Here is an 11,633-nt window from a genome sequence, read left to right as displayed (position 1 = left end):
ATTAATTGTGTATATTTATAATGGACCTGATGTTTATATAAATTAATATCCACTAAATAAGGTTTTATTTTTTTTTACCTTAAATTAAAAGGATTCTTGTCGAATTATTTTTCCTCCTCAACATGATTGTACAAGAAGTCATAGGATATATCGTTTTTCTTTTATCTAAATATGTCCAGTGAATTTTAATTTTAATTCTTTTTAGTAAAAAATTTTAATTTTAATTCTTTTTAGTAAAAAGTTTCTTTTATTTCAAGAGTACTTTTTTTTATTAGTATTTATTTTAATAGTTTTATTATTTATTTTAAGGGTGGTTTTAGTTTAGTTTATTTTCATTTAAGTATTTTTATGATGGTTTTAACAACATCACTGTTTACATGTTCATTTATAAGGAATTTAGAAAATGGAGGAAAATAGACATGAATGAGAGGTAATTATCAAGGGCACCAATCAAGTGTTCACTTGTTTTGTTGGTGGTTGTGTTGGGATATTTAGCTAAACTATTTGGCCTTAATTGCCATCGTGTTATTATGCACAATCTCCCACCAATTCCTCCACATCAACGAGGTCTGCGAAGAGATGCAAATGCTAAATGGGTTGTCAAATCAAAAAGTGCAATTAGAAGGAAAAATGAAAAAATACAATATGATTTAGATGCAACGGTATGTCGTGCATGACAACAAGCAAACAAAAGATTTGTCAATGAAGAAATTGTTTCAACTGGAAGTATTTATTAGTATTTATTTGCATATTTGTTTTAATAATATGAATTTATTGTTGTTGAATAAATTCATTGAAACTTGTATTTAGAGTCAGTTGCTACATTTGATTAGCTCATTGATACTTCAATGTTAGGATATTCCAACACACAGGAAATAATTAAGTATAACTTTGTCTAGTGTATAGTTAAGTAAAATGTGTTTCTTTAGTATGTACTTTTTGTAACTTACAATCTGACATTCACAATATGTTTTAGACGTGAAGTGATCTAATGGTTCATTCTCTCCTCGGTATTACAGACACTTGATCCGCGACTTAACACTTGATTGGTCCATGATCTCTATTTCAAGAGCATGGATGGTCATTTGTTTGGTGATTGTTCATGAGAGAATATTATGTAAACTTTCTTTTTTTTACATTAATAAATTGCTTGAAGTGGCCGTGTTGGCTTAGGCCATGGAACGTTTCCCTCTTTGAGGGTTTTAACCACGTCAAGTATACTGGTGTAATGATATGTGATATGTTTGTAAGTGATGTCGTTTGGTGTTCTATCTAAGGAACTTATCCTGTAAATTCCTACATGGTATCAAAGCCACTTGAGAGCCGCATCCATTGGTGATCCAAATCCAAAGTCGTTACAACTACATCTGAATGTCGTTTCTTAGATTTATTATTTCTAACTTCTTTCGGGTTGAGAATTCTTTATTGTGGTAGGAGCATATGCTTCAGTGGGGAACCTCTTTAATTTCACGCAAAAAGGTTTCTGGTAGCCCTAGGTATGTCAATTTTAAGATCTGGAGGTATATTTTTTTTTCTAAGTAAGTTTACACTATTATTCACAGTAAAAGAGTAAAATTACAACAAGCTGAGCATGGTGAACCAACTAGCCTGAGAGGAAGGCCATGTGAGCCGGACAATGTCCAAAACTGAGAAATTGGACGAGATTTCCCACACAGGGGATCCAGAAGAACACATATAGCAAGAGAACACAACAGAAACTAGAAATTGACCTCGACACAGTAGCAGAGACAGAGTTTGACACATTGAGCAAAAAAAACCTTTCAACTGGGCCGCAAAACCTGTTAAGAAGCTGCAAAGCTTGATTACACATCTGGTAACTCCTCCACGATCCTGCACCAACCCCCTTCAGCCAGGTCTTGAGCTTGCGTCGCTGCATTTTCTTGCGTGACAGGAGGAGCAGGCTCCATTGGATTGACATTGACAATGCTGGCCAGAGGTTCCATCCCGCGCTGTAAATCAACAGTTGGCATCGGGCACTGGGTTCGCCCGCCTCATGTTCATCCTCTGTGATTGGCATTGGAGCACTTGGATCGCCCTCTTCTCGGGCTTCCTCTAGAAAGAGGACAGAGACGTGTGCTGTGATCCGAGGGCGATTAAGGGAGCAATTGAATGTAAAGATAGCAGAACCGAAGGAGGGCGAAGTCGAAGAGCCTGGAGAGCTGGGTTCAAGGAATTGGCTGGGCCTCAGAATGCCCCCACTTCCACTGCGAGGTCGAGGATCCTGACTCGAGGCGACATCCCCGGAGGACGGGCGTGAAGGAGCGCCCCGCGCTGAGCCTCTGCGGTTGAGCATCCTCTGCCGGGGCCTAGGCATGACAACAACGTGAATGTAAACAACACGAACAACAGGGGAGATACCACGCGAATAGAGCACACAAGCTTGCAGTTGTGAACCCACAACCACAATAGAGCGCTGTGGATAAGAGCCAGAGCCCAACCACCACGAAGCCTTTGCACCAACAGAATCTGCAACCATCCAAGACAACATGAGAAACCGCAGTGGATAGCCATGGCTGAAGCTGGCTATTAAACAGTTTCCTCCACCTCGATACCCTCTTGCCATAACTATCGCATTCATGGGAGCCGAGGGTTGATACCAATCATCACATGCGAAGAGGGACAGTATATTAATGCTGGCCTCAGACATTCCCTTACGCACAATGACTCCCACCTGCGGAAGAACCTCCTCCCACATGGCTTTTAGTCCTCTGTTCATGGCTGGCAGGTGGCGTCGCAGCTTCTTCCACCCCAGTCCCATCACACTGAATGCACTTCTAATCCCCCGCATCCGGGGAGATCTGGAGGTATATAATCTTTATTTACAGTGATAATTATTTATTTCACTTTATAGTTATCTATAATTGTTTTTATTACCGGATCTATACCTTTCATTTCTACATATGTTTTTTTCTTCTCGACTCTGTGCAATCTGGGCAAACCAGAAAGAGAAAGAAATGATTTTTTTCATGCGTATGTTCTTTTCCGCCACGTTTTAGTGTGATCTCGGAAAATCAAAAATATTGAGGGAAATATATAGTTTCTAGTGAAATCTAACTTTAAGCCAAAAGACTTGGATACTTTTTCTTGTTCATTTGGTTTGTGTGGTTGTTTTTTTGTTTTATAGGAAAAAATGGGTTTTTCAAACAAGCACGTACCTCGAAGCTTCAGTGAGAAAAAAACCCATTTTTTCCTTTCCAACAATTACTAACCTTTTAAACTAGTTCACTTGGTCTAAAGTTACTTTATGAGAATAGAAGTCTTGAGTTCAAGCCTTTCTTTTTGTTGAGTCACTTTTTCAAAAAACACATGTAACTTATGTTTTAAGATTACTTTATGTAAAAGTGTTATCATCCATTATAAAAAGTGAGTCAATTATAATTCTAAAGTCACTTTATCTTTTATTTAAGTTACAATTTAGTGGATAGTTCATAAAGTATCATTGTAAAAATGACTTTCACTTATTTATAAAAGTGGGTCACATAAACTAAATATTTTTTTAAAAGTGAACTAACTAGATTAAGTTTGAAAATGGGAGATTTTTTTTTTTTTTTTAAATATAACATTATCATCAACTTCCAAACATTCATGTGGTTCGTTGGCATCTTCAACAACTTTTCTTCAAAAATTCATGACTTTTTCATCTGGAAGCCGTTTTCAAAACCACTTTTTTTAATCAGCGTAATTTTTCGAGATATTTCCATTTGAACTCTTGACTTTTAGCATATACAACTTCAATTCCTTTTAAAATGAAAAGTACATGCCTAGTTATTCTTGACATCACCAATTACTTCAAATGGCTATCTTACATGGTGGCTTTACTTAGAAGTAAAGGTCTTTATAGAAATCCTCAGATAAAGAGTTTAAACCTCAAGATGAAGATAAACAAGCCAAATGGGAAAATAAGCAAGATCAAACACGCGGGTTGATAAAAATGTCTATTTCTTTAGACCTTAGATTCTATATCACAGAAATTGATACCCTCGATGAAACATTGAAAAAATTTAGTAATGTTTTTGGAATTAAAAATGAAAGTAGAGTCCATTAATTTGACAATGAGTTGCTTACATTGGACACCAATAATTTTTCTTCTATTGAAGATTTTTTGTCCAATTTCAAGACCCTTAGACTTATTTTGGAGGGTGTTAAGGTTAAGAAAAAAGATGGTAGCCTTATCTCTTCCATTCTTACAAGTTAGGATCAACCTACCCTGTGTTTGTTTCCACCTTCCATTCTACTAGAGAAGCCTTTATTTCTCAAGGATAATCCTACTAGAGAAGCCTTTATTTATCAAGGATAATCCTACAAGTCCCCCTCTTTTGATGCCTTTTGTGATTGTTTAATAAGAAAGCAAGAAAAAATCTTACATCTTGGTCTTCTTAATACTTGAAACTCTTCTAAGAAAGCCCTAACAACCCAACAACAACCAAGTTCAAACAATACTAAGAAGAAACATCCTAAAAAATGGTCCTAAACAAAACAAGGGTCCTAAGCAATTTCAATCTCATAATGAAAAACCAACTCAACAAAAAATAAGGCAACTAAAAACAAAGAGAAGAAGATTGATAGACGTTGCAAATTTTGTAATCCTGATGGTCACTTACAAGTCCCCCTCTTTTGATGCCTTTTGTGATTGTTTAATAAGAAAGCAAGAAAAAATCTTACATCTTGGTCTTCTTAATACTTGAAACTCTTCTAAGAAAGCCCTAACAACCCAACAACAACCAAGTTCAAACAATACTAAGAAGAAACATCCTAAAAAATGGTCCTAAACAAAACAAGGGTCCTAAGCAATTTCAATCTCATAATGAAAAACCAACTCAACAAAATAATAAGGCAACTAAAAACAAAGAGAAGAAGATTGATAGACGTTGCAAATTTTGTAATCCTGATGGTCACTTAGAATCCAAATGTTTTAAGAAGATGGAAGCCTTGGAAACAACAATGAAGAAGCATAACATCCATTTGGAGTGCTCTTCAACTTCAACTTCATCTTCAGAAATAACACTTGCATCCCGGTTTGGTTATGCATTAAATGTATCTTCTTCTTCTCATTCTCATGAGTGGCTCATTGATTTTGGCGTTTCTTATCACATGGCCAAAAATAAAGCCAAGTTTTATTCTTTAAATGATTGTAACACCAAAAATATATATGTTGGTGATGATAGATCTCCTAGTGTTGTAGGGACTAGAACTATTTATCTAGACAATGGTCAATTTAATGATGTATTATGTGTTCCTACCTTATCCTGCAACTTTCTATCTGTATATCAGATAACTCATTCAGGTGAAGGTAAAACTGTTGAATTTTCACCTCATGATGTTGTAATTAAGGACCTAAGAGATCCTAGACAAATTTTAGCTTCTGGCATTGCTAACGATTCTACAAGGTTGTATAAGTTTAATAACTTTGGGTCATCAACTCTTCCCTTGGTATTTGTTGCTCATAATGATGAAGTGAACAAACTTTGTGTAGGAATTTACAGGATAAGTTCATCAGAAAGAACACCAAAAGGACACCGTTCACAACCGGATCTCAAATCAATACACCAGTATTTTTGACGTGGTTAAAACCCTCAGAGTGCAAGGAGGGAAACAGTCCACGGCCTGTCCCAACGTGGGTACTACAGGCAATTTATTAATCAAAGAATGAAAATTTACATAAGCTTCTCTCATGCACGGATTACCCGAACAATGACCCTTCATGCGCTTTAAATAGAACTCATGGACCAATCGGGTGTCAAGCCACGGATCAAGTGTCGGTAATACCGAGGAGAGAATGAACCGTCGGATCACTACATATCGTGACCGTCGGATTGTAAGTTACAAAATGTACAACGGTAAAGAAACACACTTTACCTAACTCTATACCTAACTCTAAACTAGACCAAGTTGAACTTAACTATATCCTATGTGTCGGAATATCCTAACATCCCCCCTTAAGAACAACTTGGGATAGGATTGAAGGATTTACAAATATGACACAATAGGAGAAGGAAGGAGGCACTAGAGCCTATCCCCCCTTAGTGACAACTTCCTGAACTCCAAGCATATATCGAAGTTTAGTGAACTTCGCCTCTGTGAGAGCCTTTGTGAAGATGTCTGCAACCTGATCATCTGTTGGACAATATTGCACTTCAAGAACATGGTCATGAATGAGCTTTCTGATGAAGTGCATGTGTAGTTCAATGTGTTTGCTGCGCTGATGCTGGACTGGATCTTTGCATAGCTGAATGGCACTTTGATTATCACACCAAAGTGTGGTTGGATGCTGCTGCTCAAAGCCAAACTCTGATAGGATCTGACGAAGCCACAAGGCTTCCTTACTAGCTTCCACGGCACCACGATACTCTGCTTCTGCTGACGAAAGAGAAATGGCAGCCTGTTTCTTACAAGCCCATGTAATAGGTCCTGAACCAAGAGTGAAGACATAACCGGCAGTAGACTTCCGATCATCAGGGTCACCAGCCCAATCAGAATCAGTGAAACCAACTAACAGAGGAGCTGCTTTGGCACTGTAATGAATCCCAAACTGTACTGTACCTCGAACATAACGAAGTATTCTTTTAGCTGCTTTCCAATGACTTTCACGGGGGTTTTGCATAAAACGAGCAACAAGGCCAACAACAAAGGAAAGATCAGGACGAGTATGGGTTAAATACAAGAGTTTTCCTACAAGTTGACGGTATAAGGTAGCATCAACTTCAGGAGAAGTACAAGAGACTGAAAGTTTGACTCCAGACTGAAAGGGAGAAGGGGCTGGCTTACAGTCTTCCATGTGAAAATGACGAAGAATATCACAAGCATACTTGGACTGGGAAAGGAAAATACCCTCCTTGGATTGCAAGACTTGAAGACCGAGAAAATAGTGTAAGTGTCCTAAGTCTGTCATTTCAAATTTCTTTTTAAGGCTGGACTTCACATGGTTTATAAGGTTGGGATCACTACCAGTAAGAATAAGATCATCAACATAAAGAACAAGGATGATAAGAGAGTTGCCCACTTTCTTGGTGTAGACAGTATTGTCAGAATGACACCTAGAAAAGCCAGATTCTAAAAGAAAGCTATCCATTTTGGCATACCAAGCCCGAGGAGCTTGCTTGAGGCCATAAAGGGATTTCTTAAGTCGACAAACAAGGCTGGAGTCTGTTTGTATGAAGCCAATGGGTTGTTCCATATAGATTTCTTCCTGCAAGTCCCCATGCAAGAAGGCAGATTTAACATCCATCTGATGGACTTCCCATTTTAAAGAGGCAGCAAGGGAAAGAACAAGGCGGATAGAGTTCATTTTGGCAACAGGGGAGAAGGTTTCAGTGTAGTCAATGCCTTCAACCTGTGAAAAGCCCTTAGCAACGAGACGAGCTTTATGTTTATCAACTTTCCCATCTGGTCCATACTTGGTTCTGTAAACCCATTTACATCTAACAAGTTTGCGTCCCTTTGGTAGAGGAACAAGATCCCATGTATCATTTGTCATCAATGAATGATATTCTTCATTCATAGCTGCTTCCCAATGTGGATGGCCTGAAGCTTCTGCAAAAGTGTCAGGATCATGATTTACTGGAGCTTGAGCCAGTAAAGAAGAGGCTCTTTCAAACTGAGAACGTGTACGTCGCTGATCTGTAGGATCACCGGCAAGATCACCTGCTGCATCCCGAGTAGCACGGACCCATCTTGGAAGTTGAGGATCCTGAGAAGGTGGGGGAGGATTATCATCCTCGCTTTCATCATCTGAAGAAGAAATGTTTTCAAAAGTAGAAGAGATAGGAAGAGGTGGCACATCCGCCGGACTAGGCTCGCAGGCCGATTTATTTTCATCAAATTTTACATCTCTTCTAATGATAACATTTTTGGACTTAAATGGAATAAGTCTATAACCTTTTACATCTTCAGAATATCCAACAAAAGTACATTTCTCACTCTTAGGTTCTAAAGCTTTATGCTTTTCATCTGGAATATGGGCCCATGCTTCACTTCCAAACACACGAAAGTGACTTACATCTGGTTTAATGGAACTCCAAGCTTCTTCTGGAGTGATATTCTCTAGAACCTTAGTAGGAGTGCGATTGATTATATAATTTGCACAATTAATTGCTTCGGCCCAAAAACTAAGACTGAGTCCTTTAGATTGCAGCATACAATTAGCCATTTCCTTTAAGGTGCGATTTTTCCTTTCAGCTACACCATTTTGTTGTGGAGTGTATGGAACAGTATGTTGCATTTGAATTCCATTTTCGGTGCAAAAGTTGATGAATGTGTTTTTAACATATTCTCCACCATTATCAGTTCTTAGCTTAAGAATTTGATGTCCAGATTGTTTTTCAACAAAGGCTTTGAAGGCCAAAAAAGTGTTAAATACTTCGCTCTTGAGTTTTAAGAAGTATACCCAAGTGCGTCTGGAGAAATCATCAATGAAAGTTAAGAAGTACTTGCAGCCAGAGAATGAAGCAACAGGAAGAGGACCACATAAATCACTGTGCACAAGCTGTAAAGGGGCTGAGGCGTGCCAAGAGGCACGTTTGTCAAAACTGTCCCGATGATGTTTTCCGAGTACACATCCGGAACAAACACCATCTCTGCAAGATACCATAGGAAGACCTGTCACCATATTTTCTTTACATAGATGCTGAAGGGAGCGATAGTTTAAGTGACCAAATCGCTCATGCCAAAGTTTGCTCACTTCATCATTATGAGCAACAAATACTGAGGGAAGATTTGATGACCCAAAGTTGTGAAACTTATACAACCTTGTGGAATCATCAGCAAGACCAGTAGCTAGAATCTGTTTAGGATCTTTTAGATCCTTGATTACAACATCATGAGGTGAAAATTCAACAATTTTACCTTCACCTGAATGAGTTATCTGATAGACAGATAGAAGGTTGCAGGATAAGGTTGGAACACATAATACATCATTAAACTGACCATTGTCTAGATGAACAGTTCCAGTCCCTACAACATTAAGAGATCTATCATCACCAACATATATATTTTTGGTGTTACAATCATTTAAAGAAGAAAACATGGCTTGGTTTTTGGCCATGTGATAAGAGGCTCCAGAATCAATGAGCCACTCATGAGAATGAGAAGAAGAAGAAGATACATTTAATGCATAACCAGACTGAGATGATTGACAACGACATGCAGAAAGTGCCATTCCGGAAGTTGAAGTTGAAGTAGGCTCCACATGGATGTTATGTTTCTTCATTGCGGCTTCCAAGGCTTCCATCTTCTTAAAGCATTTAGATTCTAAGTGGCCATCTCGATTACAAAAGTTACAATGTCTATCAGTCTTCTTCCATTTGTTTTTATTGGTCTTATCATTTTGCTGAAATGATCTTTCATTTTGAGGCTGAGTTGGTTTAGGACCATTCTTTTGAGGATATGACTTCTTAGGATTCTTTGAATTTGGTTGCTGCTGGGCGGCTAACGCTTTCGTGGAAGAGTTTCCAAGATTAAGAAGACCAAGGTGTAAGAGTTTTTCTTGTTCTCTTATTAAGGAATCACAAAAGGAGTCAAAGGAAGGGGCCTTGTAGTCTTTTCCTTGACAAATGAAAGCTTCCCTTGTAGAATGGAAAGTGGAAACAAATACAGAGTAGGCTGGTCCCAACTTAGTAAGGATGGAATAAATAAGGTTACCATCTTCTTTCTTAACTTTAACACCTTCCAAGAGATATCTAAGGGTCTTGAATTTGGACAAGAAATCTTCAATGCAAGAAAAATTATTAGGATCCAAAGTAAGCAGCTCATTTTCAAGTTGATGGGCTCTAATTTCATTTTTAATCCCAAAAACTTTAGCGAGTTTTTCTAATGCTTCATGAGGAGTTTCAAGTTCTGCAATGTGGAATCTAAGATCAGGAGAAATAGACATCCCTATCAAACCACGTGCTTGATCTTGTCTATTTTCCCATTTTGCAGCCTTGTCTTCATCTTTTGGTTTCTTCTCTTGGTCTGTGGCTATTCTGAAGAGACCTTTACTTCTAAGTAAATCTTCCATGTAGGCTACCCATTGGAAGTAGTTAGTGCTGTCAAGAATGACTTGGCATGGACTTTCCATTTTTAAAAAAAAAACTGAAGCTGAAGATGCTGAAAGTAAGTGTTCCAATGGATAGATCTCGAAAAAATAGGCGGTTTAAAAAAAAACGGCTCTGAAAAAGGCTTCCGGATGAAGAAGTTATGGCTTTTTGAAAAAAAATTGTTGACGTTGCCGGCAAAGTGCGCGAATGTGCGGGAATGAAAAAAATCCGCCCCCACAAAATGGAGACTTGAACCCAAGACCTCTACTCTCTTAAAATAGCTTTGAACCAATTGATCTATACAAAAAATTTGAGAGAGAGAGAGAGAGAGAGAGAGAGAGGGGGGGGCCTTGGTTTGCGTGCTTGCCTTGAGAAAGCTCTTTTTCCCTACAAAACACAAAACACAAAACCCAACACGAATATGCAAAGAAAAACGAACCTTGCGGCTCGAAGTTAGCTTTAGCCAAAAAACTAGAAATTTTAAAAAAAATCTCAAAGTTAGCTTTAGCCGAAAAACTAAATATTTTTCTCAATGTTTCTGATTTTCCGAGATCACACTAAGGTGCAGGGAAAAGAGCATACGCATGAGAAAAATCCTTCCTTTCTGTTTCTGATTTGCCCAGATCGCACAGAGTCGCAGGGCAAAGAGCATACGCAGAAATGAAAGGTATAGATCCGGTTAAAAAAAAGGCTAAATAAACCGAAACCGAAATAAGCAGAGAGAAAATAACAGTAAACTGCAAAAAACACTGTATACCTCCCGATCTGAAAAATGACGCAGCTAGGGCTACCGGAAACCTTTTCGCGTGAAACGAAAGGGGTTCCTCACTGGAACAGATGCTCCGAACGCAACAGAGCAGTCCTCTCGGCCCGAAAGCAGTCAGAAACAGCAGATCTAGGAAACGACAGCCGCATGCAGTTCTACCGGCTTCAGATTTGGATCACCAACGGACGCGGCCCTCAAATAGCTCTGATACCATGTAGGAATTTACAGGGTAAGTTCCTCAGAAAGAACACCAAAAGGACACCGCTCACAACCAGATCTCAAATCAATACACCAGTATTTTTGACGTGGTTAAAACCCTCAGAGTGCAAGAAGGGAAATAGTCCACGGCCTGTCCCAACGTGGGTACTACAGGCAATTTATTAATCAAAGAATGAAAATTTACATAAGCTTCTCTCATGCACGGATTACCCGAACAATGACCCTCCATGCGCTTTAAATAGAACTCATGGACCAATCGGGTGTCAAGCCACGGATCAAGTGTCGGTAATACCGAGGAGAGAATGAACCGTCAGATCACTACATATCGTGACCGTCGGATTGTAAGTTACAATATGTACAATGGTAAAGAAACACACTTTTCCTAACTCTATACCTAACTCTAAACTAGACCAAGTTGAACTTAACTATATCCTATGTGTCAGAATATCTTAACACTTTGGCATGAGTGATTTGGTCACTTAAACTATCACTCCCTTCAAAATCTATGTAAGCAAAATATGGTGACAACTTTTCCTATGGTATCTTGCAGAGATGGTGTTTGTTCTGGATGTGTACTCGGAAAATATTATCGAGATAGTTTTTAAAAACGTGCC

This window comes from Pinus tabuliformis, chromosome 1_1 (assembly GCF_031772625.1).
Source record: "Pinus tabuliformis cultivar Carrire ecotype Pingquan chromosome 1_1, CPIR1, whole genome shotgun sequence".
Taxonomy (NCBI): Eukaryota; Viridiplantae; Streptophyta; class Pinopsida; order Pinales; family Pinaceae; genus Pinus; species Pinus tabuliformis.
This window is presented reverse-complemented; position numbering follows the sequence as displayed.